The 19,330-nt window shown below is 41.0% G+C and overlaps 1 protein-coding gene across 11 annotated transcripts in view; it reads right to left on the reverse strand.

Annotated features, from left to right (window-relative positions):
• DCUN1D4 (defective in cullin neddylation 1 domain containing 4) overlaps positions 1 to 19,330 on the reverse strand; it is an 82,970-nt gene that overhangs the window by 53,365 nt on the left and 10,275 nt on the right. The window contains exon 1 of one of the 11 annotated variants that reach the window (XM_033214707.1): positions 18,212 to 19,264. The exons of 9 other annotated variants lie outside the window; for them this stretch is intronic. The gene's annotated coding sequence lies outside the window, so the exon portion shown is untranslated. Of the gene's footprint in view, positions 1 to 15,301; positions 15,357 to 18,211; positions 19,265 to 19,330 lie in introns of those variants that run through there. One more of the 11 variants, XM_033214708.1, reaches the window with a different exon arrangement.

The following is a 19,330-nucleotide window of genomic DNA, read 5'->3' on the forward strand; positions in this document are numbered from 1 at the left end:
CAGCCTCAACCTCCCAGGCTCAAGTGATCTGCCTGAGCCTGCAGGGTAGCTGGGACTACTAGTGTGCACCATCATGCACGGCTAATTTTTCTTTTCTTTTTTTTCTTGTGGAGACAGGGTCATTCTATGTTTCCCAGGCTGGTCTTGAACTCCTGGGTTCAAGTGATCCTCCTGCCTCAGCCTCCCAAAATGTTGGGATTAAAGGTGTGGGCCACCACATGCATCCTCAACTTCAAGTAAAGTATGTTTGCATACATATTAGGCAATAAAAATGTAAGCTGAAAGTTTATTATTAATTTCATATGTAAGCACCACCGGAAGTATTTTCATAAAATATCAGGATTTACATTAGTTCCTTCTTTCCTATTAGTAAAGGTTAGTATGAAAATGACCATGAAAAGATATTGTAACCCTCTAAGTTATACTACTCTGAGGGAAAGAAAGAAAAAAAGCACCCTTTACTGAAACATTTTATTTAGGACACGTATCAGATCCAAAGAACAGACCCAAAGAGCAGGTGCTACAACATCAGGTGTCTGTGCGTGGGCTGGATCCTCTGGGCTGCTACTCTGAACCCCGAAAGCAAGCTGGCTTCCCTGTTCACAGTTAGAAAGCTTTACTTTCTCTTCTAAAGCTTGTTGGGCATCCAGTTCTGAGTAGGTCTGCAGGGCAGAGGGGTTGGCGGAAGCAGAGCCCCTGACATTCACATGCGGTGTCAGGAACAGCAGGCCATACCTGTATACATACACGTGCATGTGCACTGTTCACAGTCATAGCCATCTAGAATGGTACCAAAAACCAGTGTTTTGTGCTGAGAGACAGCCAGAGCAGGGCCTCAAGCTCTAAATGGCCCTCCAATACAGATATGCATGAATTTCTTAGCATCCGAATAGCCTAGCCATGCTTAAGGTAAATGATGACATAATGTGGCTCAGAATCTGGATTTTTCATCTAAATACAACTGCACAGAGGTTTAGAAAAGTATGTGCATTGTATACTTATTTATTTACATTTATATTTACTAAACAAGAACAGGGGTAGAAGCTAGAAGCAACAACCCTCTTGCCAGCAAGAGGCATCTCAGGACCAGCAAGAGGTGCTGAGGAGGTTGAACATCCAACTCCTGCACCTCCCCACCTGATCTACTACCAAGCCGTAGCCCCTTTTTTGTACTCTCTCAGATTAAATATAGGAAGACAAATGATACATTCCATTATCACCTTAAAATATGAAGTTAAACTATTGGGCTACCAAAAAGACAAAAAGCAAAAACAGAAAACTTTAGGCTCTGCATTCTCTTTTCACTGAGGACAAGGGAGGGGAGAGAAAAAGGGGCTTGCTAAAAGCTATTCCAGCAATGAAGTCTCTTCTAACTCTCCAGGCTATGCTTTTGTCATTTCACCACCCTGCTGTTAATTCAACTCCCAAAATTTCCATAAGAGAATCTAAATAAACCAAAACTGTTGTATCTTTCTCCCTCCTTTATATAAATATGGAAGAAGTAGACAAGACAAGAAACAAGTTATCCTCAATCTGGAATTCCAGGACTTTTGTGGGCTGGGCCCAACTCATACTCCAAACATCTTCACCACCCCACTCCACAAAACCCTTCCTTTCAACCCTATATTCTGCTCACTGCCCTTCCTACACACAAGATAATTCAAATGTGTGCACACACATGCGCGCACACACACACACACAACCACTTTATTCCTGTCAAAAATCCACTTTGCTTCACAACCTGAGTCTGGAGTCTTTTTTTTTTTTTTTTTTAATTTATTTATTTATTTATTTTTATTATACTTTAAGTTCTGGGGTACATGTGCATAACGTGCAGGTTTGTTACATATGTATACTTGTGCCATGTTGGTGTGCTGCACCCAGCAACTCGTCAGCACCCATCAAGTCATCATTTATATCATGTATAACTCTCCAATGAATCCCTCCCCCTCCCCCCTCCCCATGATAGGCCCCAGTGTGTGATGTTCCCCTTCCCGAGTCCAAGTGATCTCATTGTTCAGTTCCCACCTATGAGTGAGAACATGCAGTGTTCGGTTTTCTGTTCTTGTGATAGTTTGCTAAGAATGATGGTTTCCAGCTGCATCCATGTCCCTACAAAGGACGCAAACTCATCCTTTTTTATGGCTGCATAGTATTCCATGGTGTATATGTGCCACATTTTCTTAATCCAGTCTGTCACAGATGGACATCTGGGTTGATTCCAAGTCTTTGCTATTGTGAATAGTGCTGCAATAAACATACGTGTGCATGTGTCTTTGTAGTAGAATAATTTATCATCCTTTGGGTATATACCCAGTAGTGGGATGGCTGGGTCATATGGTACATCTAGTTCTAGATCCTGAGATTTGAACCAGCTGTTAAGACTCCAGACAACCTGAGTCTGGAGTCTTAACAGCTGGTTCAACTCTCAGGTCTACCAGTTATTTAACCTAATTCCCAATTTTCTCATCTGTAAAATGAGAATAAAAAATTCTCCTTCCTAATGTTGTTGTATGGTTGAAAATATTTATCAGACACCTATTACAATGCCTAGGTATGTCAGGTACCCATTACAATACCTGGAACATAGTAAGTGCTCAATAAAAGACATCAATTCCCACTATATTTACTTATACCATTCTCCATACCACACAGCTGTCTAAAATAGTCTCTAGCTTTTCCTCAGTCCAATTCTCGCCTCACATCAATGATCCCAAGGTCAGAGCTTCCTCTGTAATTGAGGCAGGTGGCCTGGTACATCTTTATAGCCTATGATGGTGATAGAGTTCGGATATATCTCCATCCAAGTCTTATGTTGAATTGTAATTCTCAATGCTGGAGGTGGGGCCTGGTGAGAGATGTCTGGATCACGGCGGGGGGGATCCCTCATGGCTTAGTGCTGTCTTTGAGACAGTCAGTGAGTTCTCACGGGGTTCAGTCATTTAAACGTGTGTCAGACCTCCTCTCACCCTCTCTCTCTCCTGCTTTCACCATGTGATGTGCCTGCTCCCCATTCACCTTCCTCCAAGATTATAAACCTCTCTGGAAGCCAAGCAGATGCCAGCACCATACTTCCTGTAAAGCCTGCAGAACTGTGAGTCAATTAAATCTCTTTTCTTTTATAAACTACCCAGTCTCAGGTATTTCTTTATAGTAATGCAAGAATGGCACTGCTACTTATATACCAGCAACTGATGTTCATAATGTTGACTGCAGATAATCACAACACACAGGAACAAAAATACAGATATTATGTTTAAAATCAGGTTCCACATATGAAGTTTTACTTTACTTAAAGGCAACAAGAGTAAACAGGTTCATTTTACAAATACATAATATATGTCGGCAATTCTCCATTTCTATATCCAATCCCTATTGCTACCACACCATCATCACTTCAACCAAAAAAACAAAAAGGAAAAGGAAAAAATGAAACCAGTAACATGGATAATTTTTCTTTTGTCTCATCAACATAAGGAAAAGTTAAGAAGACACAAATTCAGGAGAAAAAAAGACAAAATTGGCATTAAAAGATAGATTCACAAAGGTTAACACACATTGGATTTACAGTTCATGTGTTCAATGCTCATGGCAAGTAATAGACCTTGAAATCTAAAGTAGATTTCACCTCCTTAAGGCATAGATGTTAAGGATAAAGATCAAATGCTTTACCGAGAATGTATTCTGGAAAGCACTAACTGATACATAAAAATCTCCTTCTGCTCATATTTCAATTCCAAAGGATAAATGCTAGGTTTTGACTGCATTCCATGATCAAATGGCTCTCCAAAGTAAAGCAATGTTGAGTCTGACTCTCCTGTGTGACACGGCAACTCTATAGTCTGTATTAAAAGCAGCAATCAGCTCTGCAAAGGCAGAGCCTGCTTGATAAATAGCTTGTCTACGTTATCTTCCGGACTTTCTTAAAACTAACAACAACTGCAGATTGGGCATAAACTTGTCTGGGTTATCTGGTTGTTTTTTGTTTTTTTGGCTTGTTTTAACTACCATTTGCTGTGACCTACACAAAAGAAAAAAAACGAATGCCACTGAGGGTGTCAAGGTCCATTCCCCCAAACTACTCTAGGTAAGAGAACTCCACAATATAGGCAGAGACATAAACATTAATAAAACAATTATTGATAAGTTCAGACAATGACTGTCAATTGAAAGAAACAAAAATTAACAGTCCTAATAGTTTACTCTCATAAGAGGGTTAGAAACAGAATTTAAATCGATAAAAAGCAAAAACTTCCCTTTATACCATAGTCACTTGTAAAATATAACTGGGACAAGATCTCAATTATAATGGCAACAAAAAGCAATAATACATATAGGAATAAACTCCAATATGTACGATTTTATTGTTCAAAATGAACAATAAAAGTTTACTGAAAGATATTCACATAGAGAGATATTTCTGGAATAGAAAGACCCAACGTAAAGCAATCACTTCTCTCTTCACTAAACCACAAATTAATGCGATCAAAATTCCTCTTCTGCTGGCTCCCCAGTTCTCCACCCCAGAAAAGAGGTGGGGAAAAGAAGGAAGTCAGGCAAGCTTGGAAGACTGATTCTAAAGTTCATCTGGAGAAATAAACATGTTAGCCCTGCCAAGAAATTGTTGAAAAAGAAGAATGAGGATGAACTTGCCCTATCAGGTATCAATACACAGTATAAAGCAGAGCCCGGTAAACTCTGTGTGAAGGGCCAGATTGTAAATATTTCCAGATCTCTGGCCCATACAGTCTCTGTTGCAACTACACTGCCATAGTAGCTCAAAAGCAGCCATAAACAATACATAAATATGGCTGCTTTCCAATAAAGCTTCATTTATAAAAACCAGGTGGTAGGCTGGATTTGCCCCATGGGTCGTTCGTTGTCTGCCAAGACCTGGTATAAAGGTACAGTAATTAAAATGTTATACTATGTGTGCAAGAAGAAAAATCAATGACAGAAAGCTGACAAACATATACGTATAAATATGCATACACAACATATAATTAAGTGGCATTTCAAACTCAATGGAGAAGAGACAATAATTCAGTAAACAGAGGGGCAACTGGTTAGCATGTAGAACAAATTAAAATTAATTCCACCTCACCCAACAGTTACAGATGGAAGGGGAAGCTGTTCAAAGCAAAAGAAAACTTATTATGGGCTCAGGGCCTTGTACACTCTGCATCTACTAATCTCTCCAATCTCATCTTCTACCCATCTTCCCCTTGTTCATTCTACTCAGCCACAGTGAGCTTCCTACTGTTTCACTAACACTCCAAGAACACTCCCACCTCAGGGCCTTTGTACGTGCTGTTCTCTTTACCTTGAGTCCTCTTCCCCCTAATAATAATATGGTTGCTCTCATACTTCATCAGGTTTCCATTTAAATATCACCTTTGATGGATATGTTAATTAGCCTGATTTGATCACTCCACAATTATGCACATATCAAAACATCACATTGTACTCCATAAATATATACAATTATTTGTCAATTAAGATAAAATTCTTAAAAATCAGCTCCTCACATAACCTTGCCAGATCAACAGAGCCCCCTCTTCACTCTATCATCTTACCTTGCTTTGCTTTTCTTTACAGCATTAATGCCATCTGACATTATATATTTGTCATCATCCTCTCCCATTAGAATGTAAGCTCCACAAGGGCCTGTGAATCCTGCTTGAGCATTTAGATTTCATCTCCTAAGGATCTGTACTTCGAACAGGGGCACCAGAGACCATGCAAACGTAATGACAGGCATGGCACATTCCAGCAATATCAATTCTAATCAACAATAATATGACAATCTTACATGAGAACAAACATAATTCCCACATCAAGCTGTGCTCCCGGAACCCTGAGACAAGTTAATTCACCAAACTCTGCACAAGAAAACATTGGTGGGAAGTCTGAGAAGCACTCCTGTGAGTCTTGGTGCCATGGAAGTGTTCTGATCAGGAGAGTTATTTAAAAAGATCACTCTAGGACAAGTGTGCAGCAAAGATGATGGGTGATCTGAATTTAGAGTGGCCATTTATGGAGATGACTAGAAGTGACTGAGGTGGGAAAGGATTAGGGCCGTTAGACAGTGGCTGTAAAAGTGGAGAGGAGAGACTCTGAGTACACTGGAGTTACAGAAAATAGACATTTAGCTCACACAAATTCAACTCTTCTCATTTGGTCAGAAAAAAAGGAAGAAGCAAGATGAAAAGAAATTTCAGTTGTCTCATTAACTGCCCACCCCTCATCTACTTAATGAGCATGAGACGTGACACGTGAATAGTCACTCCATTGGTCTGTTTCCACATGCCAATCAGATTTTGTGCATCTCACAATATGGTATGAGTTGAGTATTTAAAGTGATGTATTTTCATAAAACATGGTCCCTAAACTGAAGTTGAAGCCAAGGCCAGATGCTCAACTGGTGCTCAAATAAACAGCCAGCGATCTATTCCAATGCTGGAGGAAGGAATGGGCTGTGCTGGATTCTTCTGAGGCAGCTTCCAAAGGGGAATCTTCTGCAAGTGTTTCCAATGGTATTTTTAACACCAATGATCTTCACCTTACATAGGGACTTTAGAACCAATCACTATATAAAATGTGATTGCAGTGTAAGGAAAAACTAACAGGACTGCACGTGAGAGATGAGAGCGAGTGAGGCACTCAATGGTTCATGTTCTTTTGTCCAATTCTCATTTTATTAGCTTGAGCAGAGTCAGAGAGCTAGCTATGGCCAAGCTGGGCAAAACTCCTATCTTCTAACTTCCAATCCAAGGCTACTTCTTCCATTCTAAATTATTTCCAATCAAAGCAAAAATATCAATCTATCTTCACACTCTGTAATATGAAAAAAGCAGCATTTCCTACCCAAAGCTGCCAATAAGCAAGCACACATTTAAAATAATTTAATATTAAAGAAAAAAATTTTGTTTTTTTTTTTTTTTTTTTGAGACGGAGTCTCGCTCAGGCTGTCGCCCAGGCTGGAGTGCAGTGGCTGGATCTCAGCTCACTGCAAGCTCCGCCTCCCGGGTTTACGCCATTCTCCTGCCTCAGCCTCCCGAGTAGCTGGGACTACAAGTGCCCGCCACCTCGCCCGGCTAGTTTTTTATATATATATTTTTTAGTAGAGACGGGGTTTCACCGGGTTAGCCAGGATGGTCTCGATCTCCTGACCTTGTGATCCGCCCGTCTCGGCCTCCCAAAGTGCTGGGATTACAGGCTTGAGCCACCGCGCCCAGCCAGAAAAAAATTTTTAAACTGGCTGAGTCTAAAACAATTCACCATTTTCCCCCCAGGGAAATAATGGTACAGAAAAGATTTAACATCAATGTTAAATTTCTATTTTTAAGCACAATTCACTCTTCTGGTCACTAAAGCGTCATCAAAGTGTTTTATTATTAAACTCCAGCTGAGCAATTCTCTCAGGTATAAAAGTTTTAAATAGTATTATGGTCTTAATAAATGCTTTTTGATGATGATGAAAAGGACGAAATAAACCTGTAAAGGTGGCAGAAGGAAAGGGCAAAATCATGACCATGTTATTGCCAAAAAAGCAAAACATTACTGGACAAAATTAAAGGTTACCGTCTAACCTCGGCACTCATCTAAATGTCTCTGGAACAGAACAAGAACACAACTGAGGTACAGGGATCTGCCTCTCTAACTGGGATTCACCAGAGAATGCTTAGCTTAAGGGTGTTTCAAGCCATGGGTCACATGGCTCAGGCTCCTGAAAAGTCAGTTTTATAACGTGATATGGGAAAAGAAAACAAAAATTGTTAAAGCCAAGGGTGCACTGTGGTTGGGAGCCACTGTTTAGATTTGCCTTGTTTCCTTCCTTCTAGAAATACATGCCCTCTTTTCCCATGAGTTTCACACAGACTAGGGATGAGAATGTCAACGATGTGGAGCAGACACCCATTCCAACCCACAAAGGATGCGTAACAACCACTTACTTGAATCACTGAGATGTTGTATTTGCTATTGCAGCATAAAAGAAAAAAAAAAAAATTCTAGTCCTCACAAGGCTCTACGCGATCTGACCTAAGTCATCCCAATACATTATCCTTGCCTACTCCATTCTAGCCACACAACTCGTGGATATTCAAGTGAATTCCTACCTCGGGGCCTTTGCATTTACTGTGCCCCTCGGTCTCCTTGACCCTTGATGTTCACAGGCTCAACAGCTATCTTTCCTGACATATTTATTTAAATATCACCTCATCAGAGACGTCTCATCTAATTTCTTTATGCAAAATAGTATCTCCATCTCCCAGTGGATTTAGATTTTTTTTCATAGCACTTACACCTTCCTGATATTAATAGCTTTGTTGAAATATAATTCACATAGCATGCAATTCACTCATTATAGTGTAAAATTCAATTGTTTCAGTATATCCGGAGTTGTGCAAATATCACCACAATCTAATTATAAAATTTTTTATTAGCAGTCATTCCCCATTTCTCCCTTCACCCCTCTTCAGCCCTAGGCAACCACTAATCTACTTTCTGTCTCTCTAGATTTGCCTACTCTAGACATTTTATATTAGTAGAGTCATACAACAGGAAGTCTTCCATGATCCTGACATTATATTATATATTTATTTATGTCTTTGTCACTCTTCCTAGAGCCCAAAGTCCATGAGGATAGGGACTTCCTTTTGCTTTATTCACTACTCTATCCCAATATATTTTGGAGTATCCCTTATCAGAAATGCTTGGGACCAGAGCATTTCGGATTTCAGATTTCTTCAGGTTTTGTTGTTTGTATTATACTTACCAGCTGAGCATTCCTAATCCAAAAATCTGAAAAGCTACAATGAATATTTCCTGTAAGTGTAATGTCAGCACTCAAAAGTTTCAGATTTTGGAGCATTTTGGGTTTCATATTTTCAGATAAAGGGTATTCAACCTGTACCTACAACAGCGCAAACCTAGCACAAGGCAGGTACCAATAAACGGGGGAATAAATGCTTTAAAAATAGTTACTAAATTTAGCAACATGAAGGTTACTCCGTGACCTCAGAGAAGACTGCAATGACAGAACTGAGACCAGAACAAAGTGGGCTGAGAATAGTATGAATGATGAAGAAATACAAGACTATTTCAAGCAAAGACAACTTGCTCAGTAAGTTGGTTATAAAGGGGAGACTAGAAATGCATGGGGGTTTGAAGGAGTGCTGAGTTTGGGTTTTACCATGGCCAGATTTGAGCATGCTTAAAATGTTGCTATTAGTTTTGCTTAGTATCCTGGAGAGTTACAGTAGCCAGAATGTGAAGAGGCAGGTCAGATCACAAGTCAGTGAAGATCTAATACACACTCAAAGATCATAGTACATATGTTTTCAAAAAGTACAAAATGCAATTTTAAGTAAAAAAGATCACATTAAAAATGAGTTACATCTCAAATAACCTGAAATATAAAATGTACCATAAAGTAAAATCTATGTCAAAACCATAAAAAAGTAGTGTTTTAAATGATTTACAATACCAATTTACAACTCTGTATATTAACTGATAGTCACTAGCTATATGACATGGCACAGGTCTCAGTTTCATTTGTAAAAACAAATACATTCACATTTGAGACTAAATTATTAAAACACAAAGATCTGAAATGTTTTCTATACTGTAAACCTAGGAAAAACCAAAACCTAGGTTTATGGGTCAGTTTCATACTACATGTCCTTCATGGCTACAAGTAGGAATTTCTTGTTCTACAAAATGGATCATCACAGTGCCTGCCTCATAAGGATATCATGAGGATTAAATGAGTTAATGCTGCACTGTGCTTCAAACAGTGCACGGCACAGGGGAAGCACTACCAAGTGTTGGCTATTATGTCATAGGCGAGCAGGAAGGGTCTGTGCAATCTGCCCAGTGCGGTGCCCATGGGGGAGCTGTTGCATCTTTTGAGCCCCATCCCCACAGCCCAAAATAAACCCAGCTCCCTAATTAAGCTATTAATATTTAAATGAAACCATTGGCTACACAGTGGAATCACTTAAGAAGATTGAAAAACACCAAATACCAGGGTCCCAATCCAGATCAATCAAATAAAAATGCGTGTGGGGCACCACGTGCTTCTCAAGCAGCCCAGGTGATTCTAACATGTAACCAGAGAAGTAGATTCTATCCCCGACTCTCAACTCAATCCCTGGCCTGCCAGTAGCCAATCCACTCCTGGAACAACCTCAGCACCGCTAGACAGGAATCTAACTCATTCACCATACCCTATCAGCACATGATGAAAAGGCCAAGGTCCAGGAAAAAGACTGCAGAGCTGAAAAGCAGGGTAAAAACCGAAAGAACTGAAAGTAGCAGGTGAGGAAGGTGTTAACTAACTTCATTCTCCTCATCAATAAATATTTGCTATTTACAAGGCACAAAAGCCAAAAGCCAAGGGAGAAAATTGATAAGGGAGCAGGTCATTCAAAGTGACTCAGCATTTTCACTGAACACAGATCCAAAATTAAAGCCATCCAAGCATAATGCTGCTGGCTTTTTCTTCCTCTTGCAGGACTCAAAAAGGGGGCTGCAAGAAGAAACCATCCGCCCAAGGGAGGCAGCATCCATCCATCGCCCACCACACTGCCTGTGCCTGCTGGTGCTATCCCAAGGGACTCAGTCACTTCAGGACACCCAGTCTGGCTGCACTCCCAATGTGACATGGTACAAAGGGCCCTAAGTGAGCACAAATAATCTGTGCTACCCACTGAAGAACACAGAATCACTGGGTAGTTCAGAGTAAAAATCCTTTCATTTCACTAATGTTAAATGAGCCCAGATTTTGGTTAAAGAATGTCAATCAGCTCTGATAACAGAAAGCCCTGGGTTGGAGTCAGAGCTCCAACTGAGTCCTAACTGAGTGACCCTGTACATGCTTCCAAACTTCACTGTGCCCATGTCCTCATCCATAAAGCCGAAATAACAGAACCATCTTTGTGAGGCTACCGTGAGGATTATTAAATGAGATGGTGCATGTCAAGCACTTAGCACAGTGCTGGTCCATATTATGTGCCAACCAAGGTTAATTGTTTTCATCCCTATTATTACTAGAACGTAGAAAACACTGAGACAGACTGAACCTAGAACTGCAAAAAGACAGGGCAGAAGAGATCACAAGGTGATGGTGTTTAAAACTACTAATTCACTAGCTATTGGACTTAAATGTACAACTATCCCGTTTCCTGTTTAATTAATAATTAAGAAGTGATCTGTGGTTTAATTTTGGGAACTGCATATGTAGGACAAGACATTAAACTTACTCTAACCTACAGAAAAAAAAAGAGAAAAATAATTTCAAAAATGTTAAGCAAAAATGATGTTAGTAGTTGTTTTCTAGTTTTGCTGCAATGTCATTGAGATCTCCTATATTTAAAAATAACAAGTCTATTTAAATAAAATCTAGGAAAACTAAAAATGACTATTTCATTAGTTAAGAGTATGCAAATACTTTGCCACAATTCTTCAGTTTCCCACTTAAAATCAGTTTTTAAATGCCTACTCTCATTATAAGCAAACCAGCAAAAATGAGAGGGGATGAAGAAGAATGGGAAAGAAGAGACTCAGAAATCCCAGATCCTGATCCTGCTGAGACTCATTCCAAGAAGAAAAGAACCAAGAGATAATCACATCAACTGGCTCTGTTGATCATCATTCATAGGCCAGTGACAAAAGAAAAAAAAAAAGAATTCCAATATACATGCAGTGAGTGTTCCAATCAGGGTTCAATGAAAAGCACAAACAAAATGTTAAGAATGATTTCAGTGGCAGTAAAGGGTTACCAAGACCACAGTCAGAATGCTTGAGTTAGAATCTCAAATCACCACTTATAAGCTGTGCGACCTTGAAAAGGTGAGTTATCCTTTCTACACCTCAGCTTCCTCATCTGTGAAATGGAGATAATAACAGTACCTAACTTATTGAGGGCTGCTGTGAGGATTAAATGAGTTAATGGAGGCAAAGCAGATGAGGCAAATCCAAGATTATCACTGAATTCGTGTTAGTCCCTCCCCATTCCCCTTTGCTCCTCCTCCCTCCCTGTGCCCCACTTCAGAGCTTTCTTCTCTCAGTTCCTTTCCACTCATACACTCTCTTCCTGGTGCCTCTTTTGAGTCCTTCCCACCGCCCCCCACCCCACCCCTGCCACCAGCTCCTGCCTAGCCCTGCACCTCACCTTCCCCTCCACTCTAGCCTACGAAACACCCACCCTCTCCTGCTACAGTTCTCTGTCCCCACCATGTTGTCGCTGGCCTTGGAAAGCTCCCACCTGACCCCATGTGCCACCTGCACATGCACACAGATCCTGTTCTTCACATCATAAAACGTCAAAAGCTAAAACTCACATGACAACTGCTAACCATTCCCCACATGTTCTCAAAGCCCCCCTGGGCATCCATCTAACCTAGCAGGCATCACCATACCATGCATCCAATTCCTTCTCTGTCTCCACACTGAACTCACTGAAGGAAGCTCCTGAAGCCCCGGTCTCCCCAACGCAGTCCTGCCTGTGACAGCAGCACCTGGCAGCAGAAAAACCCTTGAATGTCTGCTGAATGGCTGAGTGAGGGAATGCCTCATTTGGTTCTGTTCTTTCTTATAACCTCTTTTCTTCTCAAGAGTTATTTTTTAAAGTCTACCTAGGAGACTGTCATCACACAGTAATTACAAGCAACAAAAACATGTTATGTGTTTCATCTCATTTAATCCTTGGGACTACTTATAATCTTGCCTCCTACTTTCTTCCCCCCGCCTGCCCCCACATCTCTACTCTAAGCACCCCAGCCTCTACTGTTCCTCAAATACAGGCCTGCTCTCCACTCTGAGCTTCTGCATTTATGTTCTTTCTGCCTGGAATGGCCTCTCACCTCCATCAGGGCTTAGCTTAAAACCTCCTTAGTGAAGCCTTTCCTGGCTCCGCTATTTAAAATTACAACACCCTCCACCCCACCCGACGCCCGCACACAGGGGTGCCTGCATGCACTCCTTCCCTGCTGTTTTTCTCTACATAACCTATCACCATCTGACATACTACACAATTTACTTGTTATTATCTGCCCCCTCCCCTACACCAGAATGAAAACTTCATGAAAGATGAAGAGCAGGGCCCCTACACTAGAATGAAAACTTCCTGAAAGATGAAGAGCAGGTACGTAGTAGGTACCCAATAAACACTTGGTGACTGAACAACTCCACAGCCTTCAACAGGTAACTTCTAGGTGTGAGGGCTCTGAAGCCCACACAGAGCAGCTGGGTAACTCTCCTCCAGTCCCTCAGCTAGGAGATGACAGCGCAAGGATTTGAATCCAGCCATTTTGGCTTTCCTGCCTCCCAACATGACCCAAATAACAATTAAAAGACATCATCACATCCATGGAGAAAACCCGAGCCCTGCATGTCTACAGGCCACAGAGAAGCCAGAAAAGCCATCCACTGGAAAGCCGCTCACCAGAACAAGTCATCTAACTCAAGACACTTCCATGCGGCAAAGTATTATTTATCAGATTGATAATTTATACAGCACTGATAGTTTTCCTTTAGATGTCATAGTTCAGTAAAAATGAGAGATTTATCATGCCTTTATTATACTGTAATATCCTCAGGAACAGCAAAGGGACAATTCATCAACTAACATGGAGGAGGCCTAAGACGACATATGTTAAAAGCCAACAATTATGGTAGTGGGGCAGGGAGAGAAGCACTGACTACAGGGGGGCCCAAGGGAACTTTTGGAGTAATGAAATGTTCTATATCTTTAGTAAATTCACCAAACAACACTTAAAATGAGTACAATTTTATAATACATAATATTATACCTGAATAACGTTGACTAAAAAGGTATTTGGTACATCAGATGTAATTTTTGGCTAAACAAAATAAACATTCCACTAAAACACACACACACGCACACACACATATTTCTGTAGCTAATATTCCCATAGAGCCAAAAAAAAAAAAAAAATGCACAAGGAGTTACGTATTAGCTCCTAGGCATCCCAACTTTTGGGAGACAAAGAATTAGGAAAAAGCAGCAGTAAAAAGTGGCACATGATGAGACCCAGTGTGTTGGGCTAGTGTGTGGTTCGGAGTCCTGCCTGACCACCAGCAAACACAATTCCTACACCCACAGCTGGTACCGACCGTGTCCTCCTCCAGTCCTCTGGGTCACCTCTGACCAGAATATACAGGCAGCCAGGATGAAAAAAAACACATCACTGCTCTTCACAAGGGCTTCAACCACATATCTGACCAGCAACAGTGACAAGTCTGGATGCTGAAGTATTAGAATTCTTAGTGGAGAGCATCAGAAACTAATTCTAGCTAATTTAAACAAAAAAGGATTTATAAAAAAGGGGGAGTGCTATTAGACAGTTTGCAGAATCTCCCCCTGGTTATAAGGGCACACAGCAGACTGCATCATCATTGCAGCCACAACTAGACCTTGCCTCTAGAAGCAGCACGGCAGCCACCACTGTGCATCCCTCCAGAAAATGGTCACATGGGCTACTCTTCTTTCCTTGCCTCCAGCCTCAGGTTCACAGTCTCAGGTGAGTGTGTCTGAGAAGATCTGCCTGCTAGGGTAAGAATTCTTCAACCAGACAAAGAGTCAGGGCCCCACAAGACTGACAGTGTCCATTACAGATATAAATGGATTACTCCCCATCTCTGCAAATCTACTAATACAGGCCAGCAAAAGACTTCACAAGGAAAAAAAAAATCCTCAAAGGCAGAACTAGAATAAATGATACCTCAGGTAATGCTATTTGAAGAGGGCTGGGGTCTTTTTTATATCTAGTGCTTTACTCAGTACATTAGTTATAAGCGACAAGCCTATCTTCCTAGATTGACCATAACTCATTAACAGCATTTTCTGATTAAAAGCAATTCAAACCTGCAGTAGCAAATACTTTGCTACATCTAAAACTGTCATACAATGATTGTTAAAATACCTAATTCTATTTAAAATGTATTTCAGTGTTTTTCTTCTTAAAACACATTTTTAAATACATGTTCTGCTTAGAATACTTCTCAAGAGGTACTTTTCTTAATGTAAATTTCAAAAGAAAAAAGCAAGCTATGAGAAGAATTAACACCAATTGAAGTTGACCAACTATAAAAACTTACCAGCATTTATGATTCATCAAAGAAAATTTTACTGTGTAAATCTGAACTTCAACTTACAGTCTAAATGAAGAAAGACTTTCAGCGATCTCACTATATTGTTAACTTAAGAAATAAATCCTTAGGACCAGAATATGGATATAAAATAAAGGACACTCTAGGCCCCTTAACATCAGACCTGTTAATGCTGCCTTCACCTTCTGCAGGTAGGATGCTGACACGAGAGACCAGAAATGGATGTGTGCACATTCACAAACGCTCCTTCTGTTCCCTCAGCACATTACCAGCATTTTACTCTCTCCTTGAGAATTTCCCCATGCCACATTCTCTAAAACTGATATTTGCATATATTTGAAAAAGAAATACTAGTTTGCATATAACTGACTTTGTCTAAAAAATGCAAAGAATGAATAGGTGAAAGCTTGTGTTCCTTGAAGAAAAATCTAAAGATAATGAAAGACAACAGCAGCAAGAAGAATTACTTTTCCTACATAATGCACAAGTTATTCAATAGTTGATCATTTAAGTTCAATTCAATACATATTTGGGGACCTATGCAAGGCATCATGCTAGATGCTAAAGTGGATACTAGGTAAGACATGGTCCCAGATCTCAAAAAAGTAATAATCTAATTGGGGAAGGTAAATAAAAGTAAACAAGCAGTTATTGTTATGTAACACAAAACTGAGTAACAGAAGGAAGCACTGCTTCAGAGATTCCATGGAAGGAGAGAGTCTGCCAGAGAGGGAGCACAGTAAAGAAAAATTCTAAAACAGCAGCACTGAGGGCAGCTGGAGACGGGTACAGTGGTGTGCACCTATAGTCTCAGCAACTCAGAGACTGAGGTGGAAGGACCCCTGGAGCCCAGAGTTCGAGTCCAGCCTAGGCAACATAACAAGACCCCACCTCTAAAAAAAAAAAAAAAGGAAGACAAATGTATTGCTGGTTATTGTAACACGGTAAGAAAGGCTGTCTCAGACATAAGGCCATCGCAATAGGTATGGGAAAGAGAGGCCGGGCATGGGAAGAGATGCAATCTCTCCTTGCCACTGACCAGGGAAGAAGAGGATAAGAAATGTCCAGGATTTCAGTGTGGGTTATTAAAATTACTGTAGTTTCATTTACCAAATGAATAAAATTTGTTAGTTTTGTTCTCTTCTTTGTTTTGACTATTAAGAAGCTCAGTGCCAAATATTTCTAACATATGGCAAGTGTTTCTGTGTACCTTATAAGTCTATATATAAATTTTCCTTCTCTTGATAGGATTTTATCTATATTTAGCAAGTCACCCCTCATTCTTTTTAGAATAAGGCAGAAATTAAATCAACATAAAGGTTGAGACCAAGCCAGAGACAGCTGGCCGAAGTAGCTGGTTCAGGGATATAACCTGCAAGCTGCCAACCCAGCGCATTCTTCTCACCCTTCTTCCACCCTATCAAAGGCCATATCCTACAAGAGATGCTGGAAAATGCCAGACATTCACTGCCTCAGCCTCCCTCACCGCTAGCAGTGGCATGAGATCAGTTCGATCCAATGACACTGAAATGGAACTCTCCAAAGTGAGTTTCTGCAAAAGACTTCTCCGTTAACAGGGAGTTATAAGGAAATATGCACCTTCCCTGCTTTCCAATCCAGGCATGATATGTGGTGCTAGAGCAATCATACTGCAGACATGAGGCAAATGAGCCTGAGGAATAAAAGCTAAAACAATTAGAAGAAGAAAAAGATGCAAAGAGGCTAGATCATTAATGACATTATTAAGCCATTGCACCAGCTTTAGAACCAACTACTTCTAGGTTTCTTGCCACTGAACAATAATAAGCCCTATTATTTAAGCCATTAATTTGAACATTGTATTGGCAAAGGCATCCTAACTGATACAACAAGAGATCATGATGAGGTCAGTTTCTCACAGGTTGATCTTTACACTGCTGAGTTAGAAGGGTTATTAGATATTATTAGTTATAATTAGCAGATGATGATGATTGAGATAATAATGTAAACATGTAGCCAGGAAGAAGGTAATAAGCCAAGAAGAGCTGCTGGGAGCAACTTAACATAAAAACAGAAAAAGAGATAATGATAAAGTTTGAAAAAGTATGATTAAGTGTCAGTAGAGGTACATAGAGGTTAAGAACAGAGAAGAAGATAGAGAAAATGAGGCAGGCCTTCTTTTCTGGCAATGTTACAGACAAGATTACCTAAAAATCCTTCTTAATATAAAACAGTCAAAAATTCTAGGTAATGTGTAAGAACCACCTGTTTAAATGAACAGCTAGGTTCACAAGAAAATAAAGGCCCTCCCCAAGGGCCAAAAATCAAAAAGGAACCTAAAAACCAGAGCAGAAAGTGTACAGTGATACTGTGTAGGAGCCTAGGGCTTTGGGGAATAGAGGGAGGTGGGCTGTATGTGTATAAAAAGCACCTGCTTTTTGGGATGTAACAGAACAAAAAAAAGGGAAAGCTATGACTAGCTTCATACTTTCTTTAAAAACACCATTTTGAAGACAATTATAGCTCTTGCATGTTTTTCAACCCATCACTTTACCCTCTGCAAGAAAAAATTCCAGAGTTAAATGCACATTTTTGTACATATTTATATACTACCAAGAGTTTCCTGGATATTTCACCACAAGATTATGTAAAATACGACAGATAGATATAAATGATCTCCACAAGAACACCACACACATTGCCCAATTTTTCACTCATCATGAAAAGAACCATCAAACAATCAAGTATCCAAGTTCAGTATATTTGTAATCACACCAAAAGATTTACAAACCTTAGGACTTCTTGGTAATATTTTTATCATCAGAAAAATTACAATATTCTTCTAATGACCATGTTGCCAATAGTTTCATAATACCTTATATTTTACATACAAAAATCTATCATCTCTGCATTAATCTTAGCCTTCTACATTACAGATTCTGGAGTGCCTTCTCTGCAAACAGTAAAGCGAACTGGTGAAGGATGTGATGTTTAGGGAGTCTACCTAAGGAGAGGAAGGTTTCTAATATTAAGGAGAGAAGGAATTGCAGCCTGCAGCTAAAAACAAAGCAAGCAAACAAAAAAAAAGTCTTACGGTTCTCCACTTCTTACAGTTTTCTTCTATTCCCATTTGCTTTCCAAGTTTCTTCGAAAATTGAAGACATCACATATCACCTTTGCTCACTTTCGTATTTCCACCCTAAATTCCATTAAGCCACCTCCATCATCCATTTCAAGTGGGTTTTTTTCAAACACCCCAAGAAATACCAACACACAGTCTACATTATCTTTACGAGGGTTACATCTACCTCCACTGTGTTCTCGTATTTATGTAAGGCAATGTTTGAACCCAGTGCTTACATACACTGGATGCCATAATTAAATACACCATTCTAAAGGTTGCTTTACATTGTATTGCTTCTTGAATGTTTTCCCACAACCTGTGCGTATGATGGTTCAAGACCAAGCGTTTATTCCGCGAGTGAGGCCAACAAAATGCAGGGGGAAATTCACTTGGGATCAAGAACCCAAGCCTGAGAGGGCTGCGCCTGGCTTGGGCTCTCCCTCTCGCAAGGGAGAATGGCTGGGGAGCCACTCCGTCTCTGGGAACTCAATCGCCTCCCGAGAGCGCGCAGGGGCTGGCCGGGGAATAAAGCACAAGTTCGCCGAGCAGGAAGGCTCCGAGGGCGCGCTGCAGGCCGGGACTCGTTTCCACAGTTACCCACGTGCACCCAACCCAACCGCGGTCCGGCGCGGCCGCGACTACAAGTCCCAGAATTCCGCGGGACCACCTTTCCCCTCCACACCCGTTGACTGGAGACAAACCCTAAAGGAAACCCCTCAAGCGCCCTCCCAGCACGCCTGGGAGAAGTAGCGCCCCCCGGGCGTGGCACGCGGCCTAGGGCCCAGCCATCCCTCCAGGGAAGCTGGTTTCATGGTACCAACCCCCACACCTAATAGCCAGAAATTAGACAACTGCGTCACAGACTACCAAACCCACGGACTGCCAGGGACCCCGACATCTCCCCCGCGCCAAGCCCTGGACCTGGCCTTCAGGGCCCGACTCCTGCGGCTCCTGCGGCAGAAAACCCGCAGCCCGCACCCCTGCCCCGCCTCCTAGTCCCACCGCCGGAGCCCGCACCAGCGCCGACCTCGCTTCCCGCCGCCCCAGGGGAACCGCGGCCAGTTCCAACCTTGGGGCACTTACCTGGTC

This window comes from Trachypithecus francoisi, unplaced genomic scaffold (genome assembly GCF_009764315.1).
Source record: "Trachypithecus francoisi isolate TF-2019V2 unplaced genomic scaffold, Tfra_2.0 Lachesis_group1, whole genome shotgun sequence".
NCBI lineage: Eukaryota > Metazoa > Chordata > Mammalia > Primates > Cercopithecidae > Trachypithecus > Trachypithecus francoisi.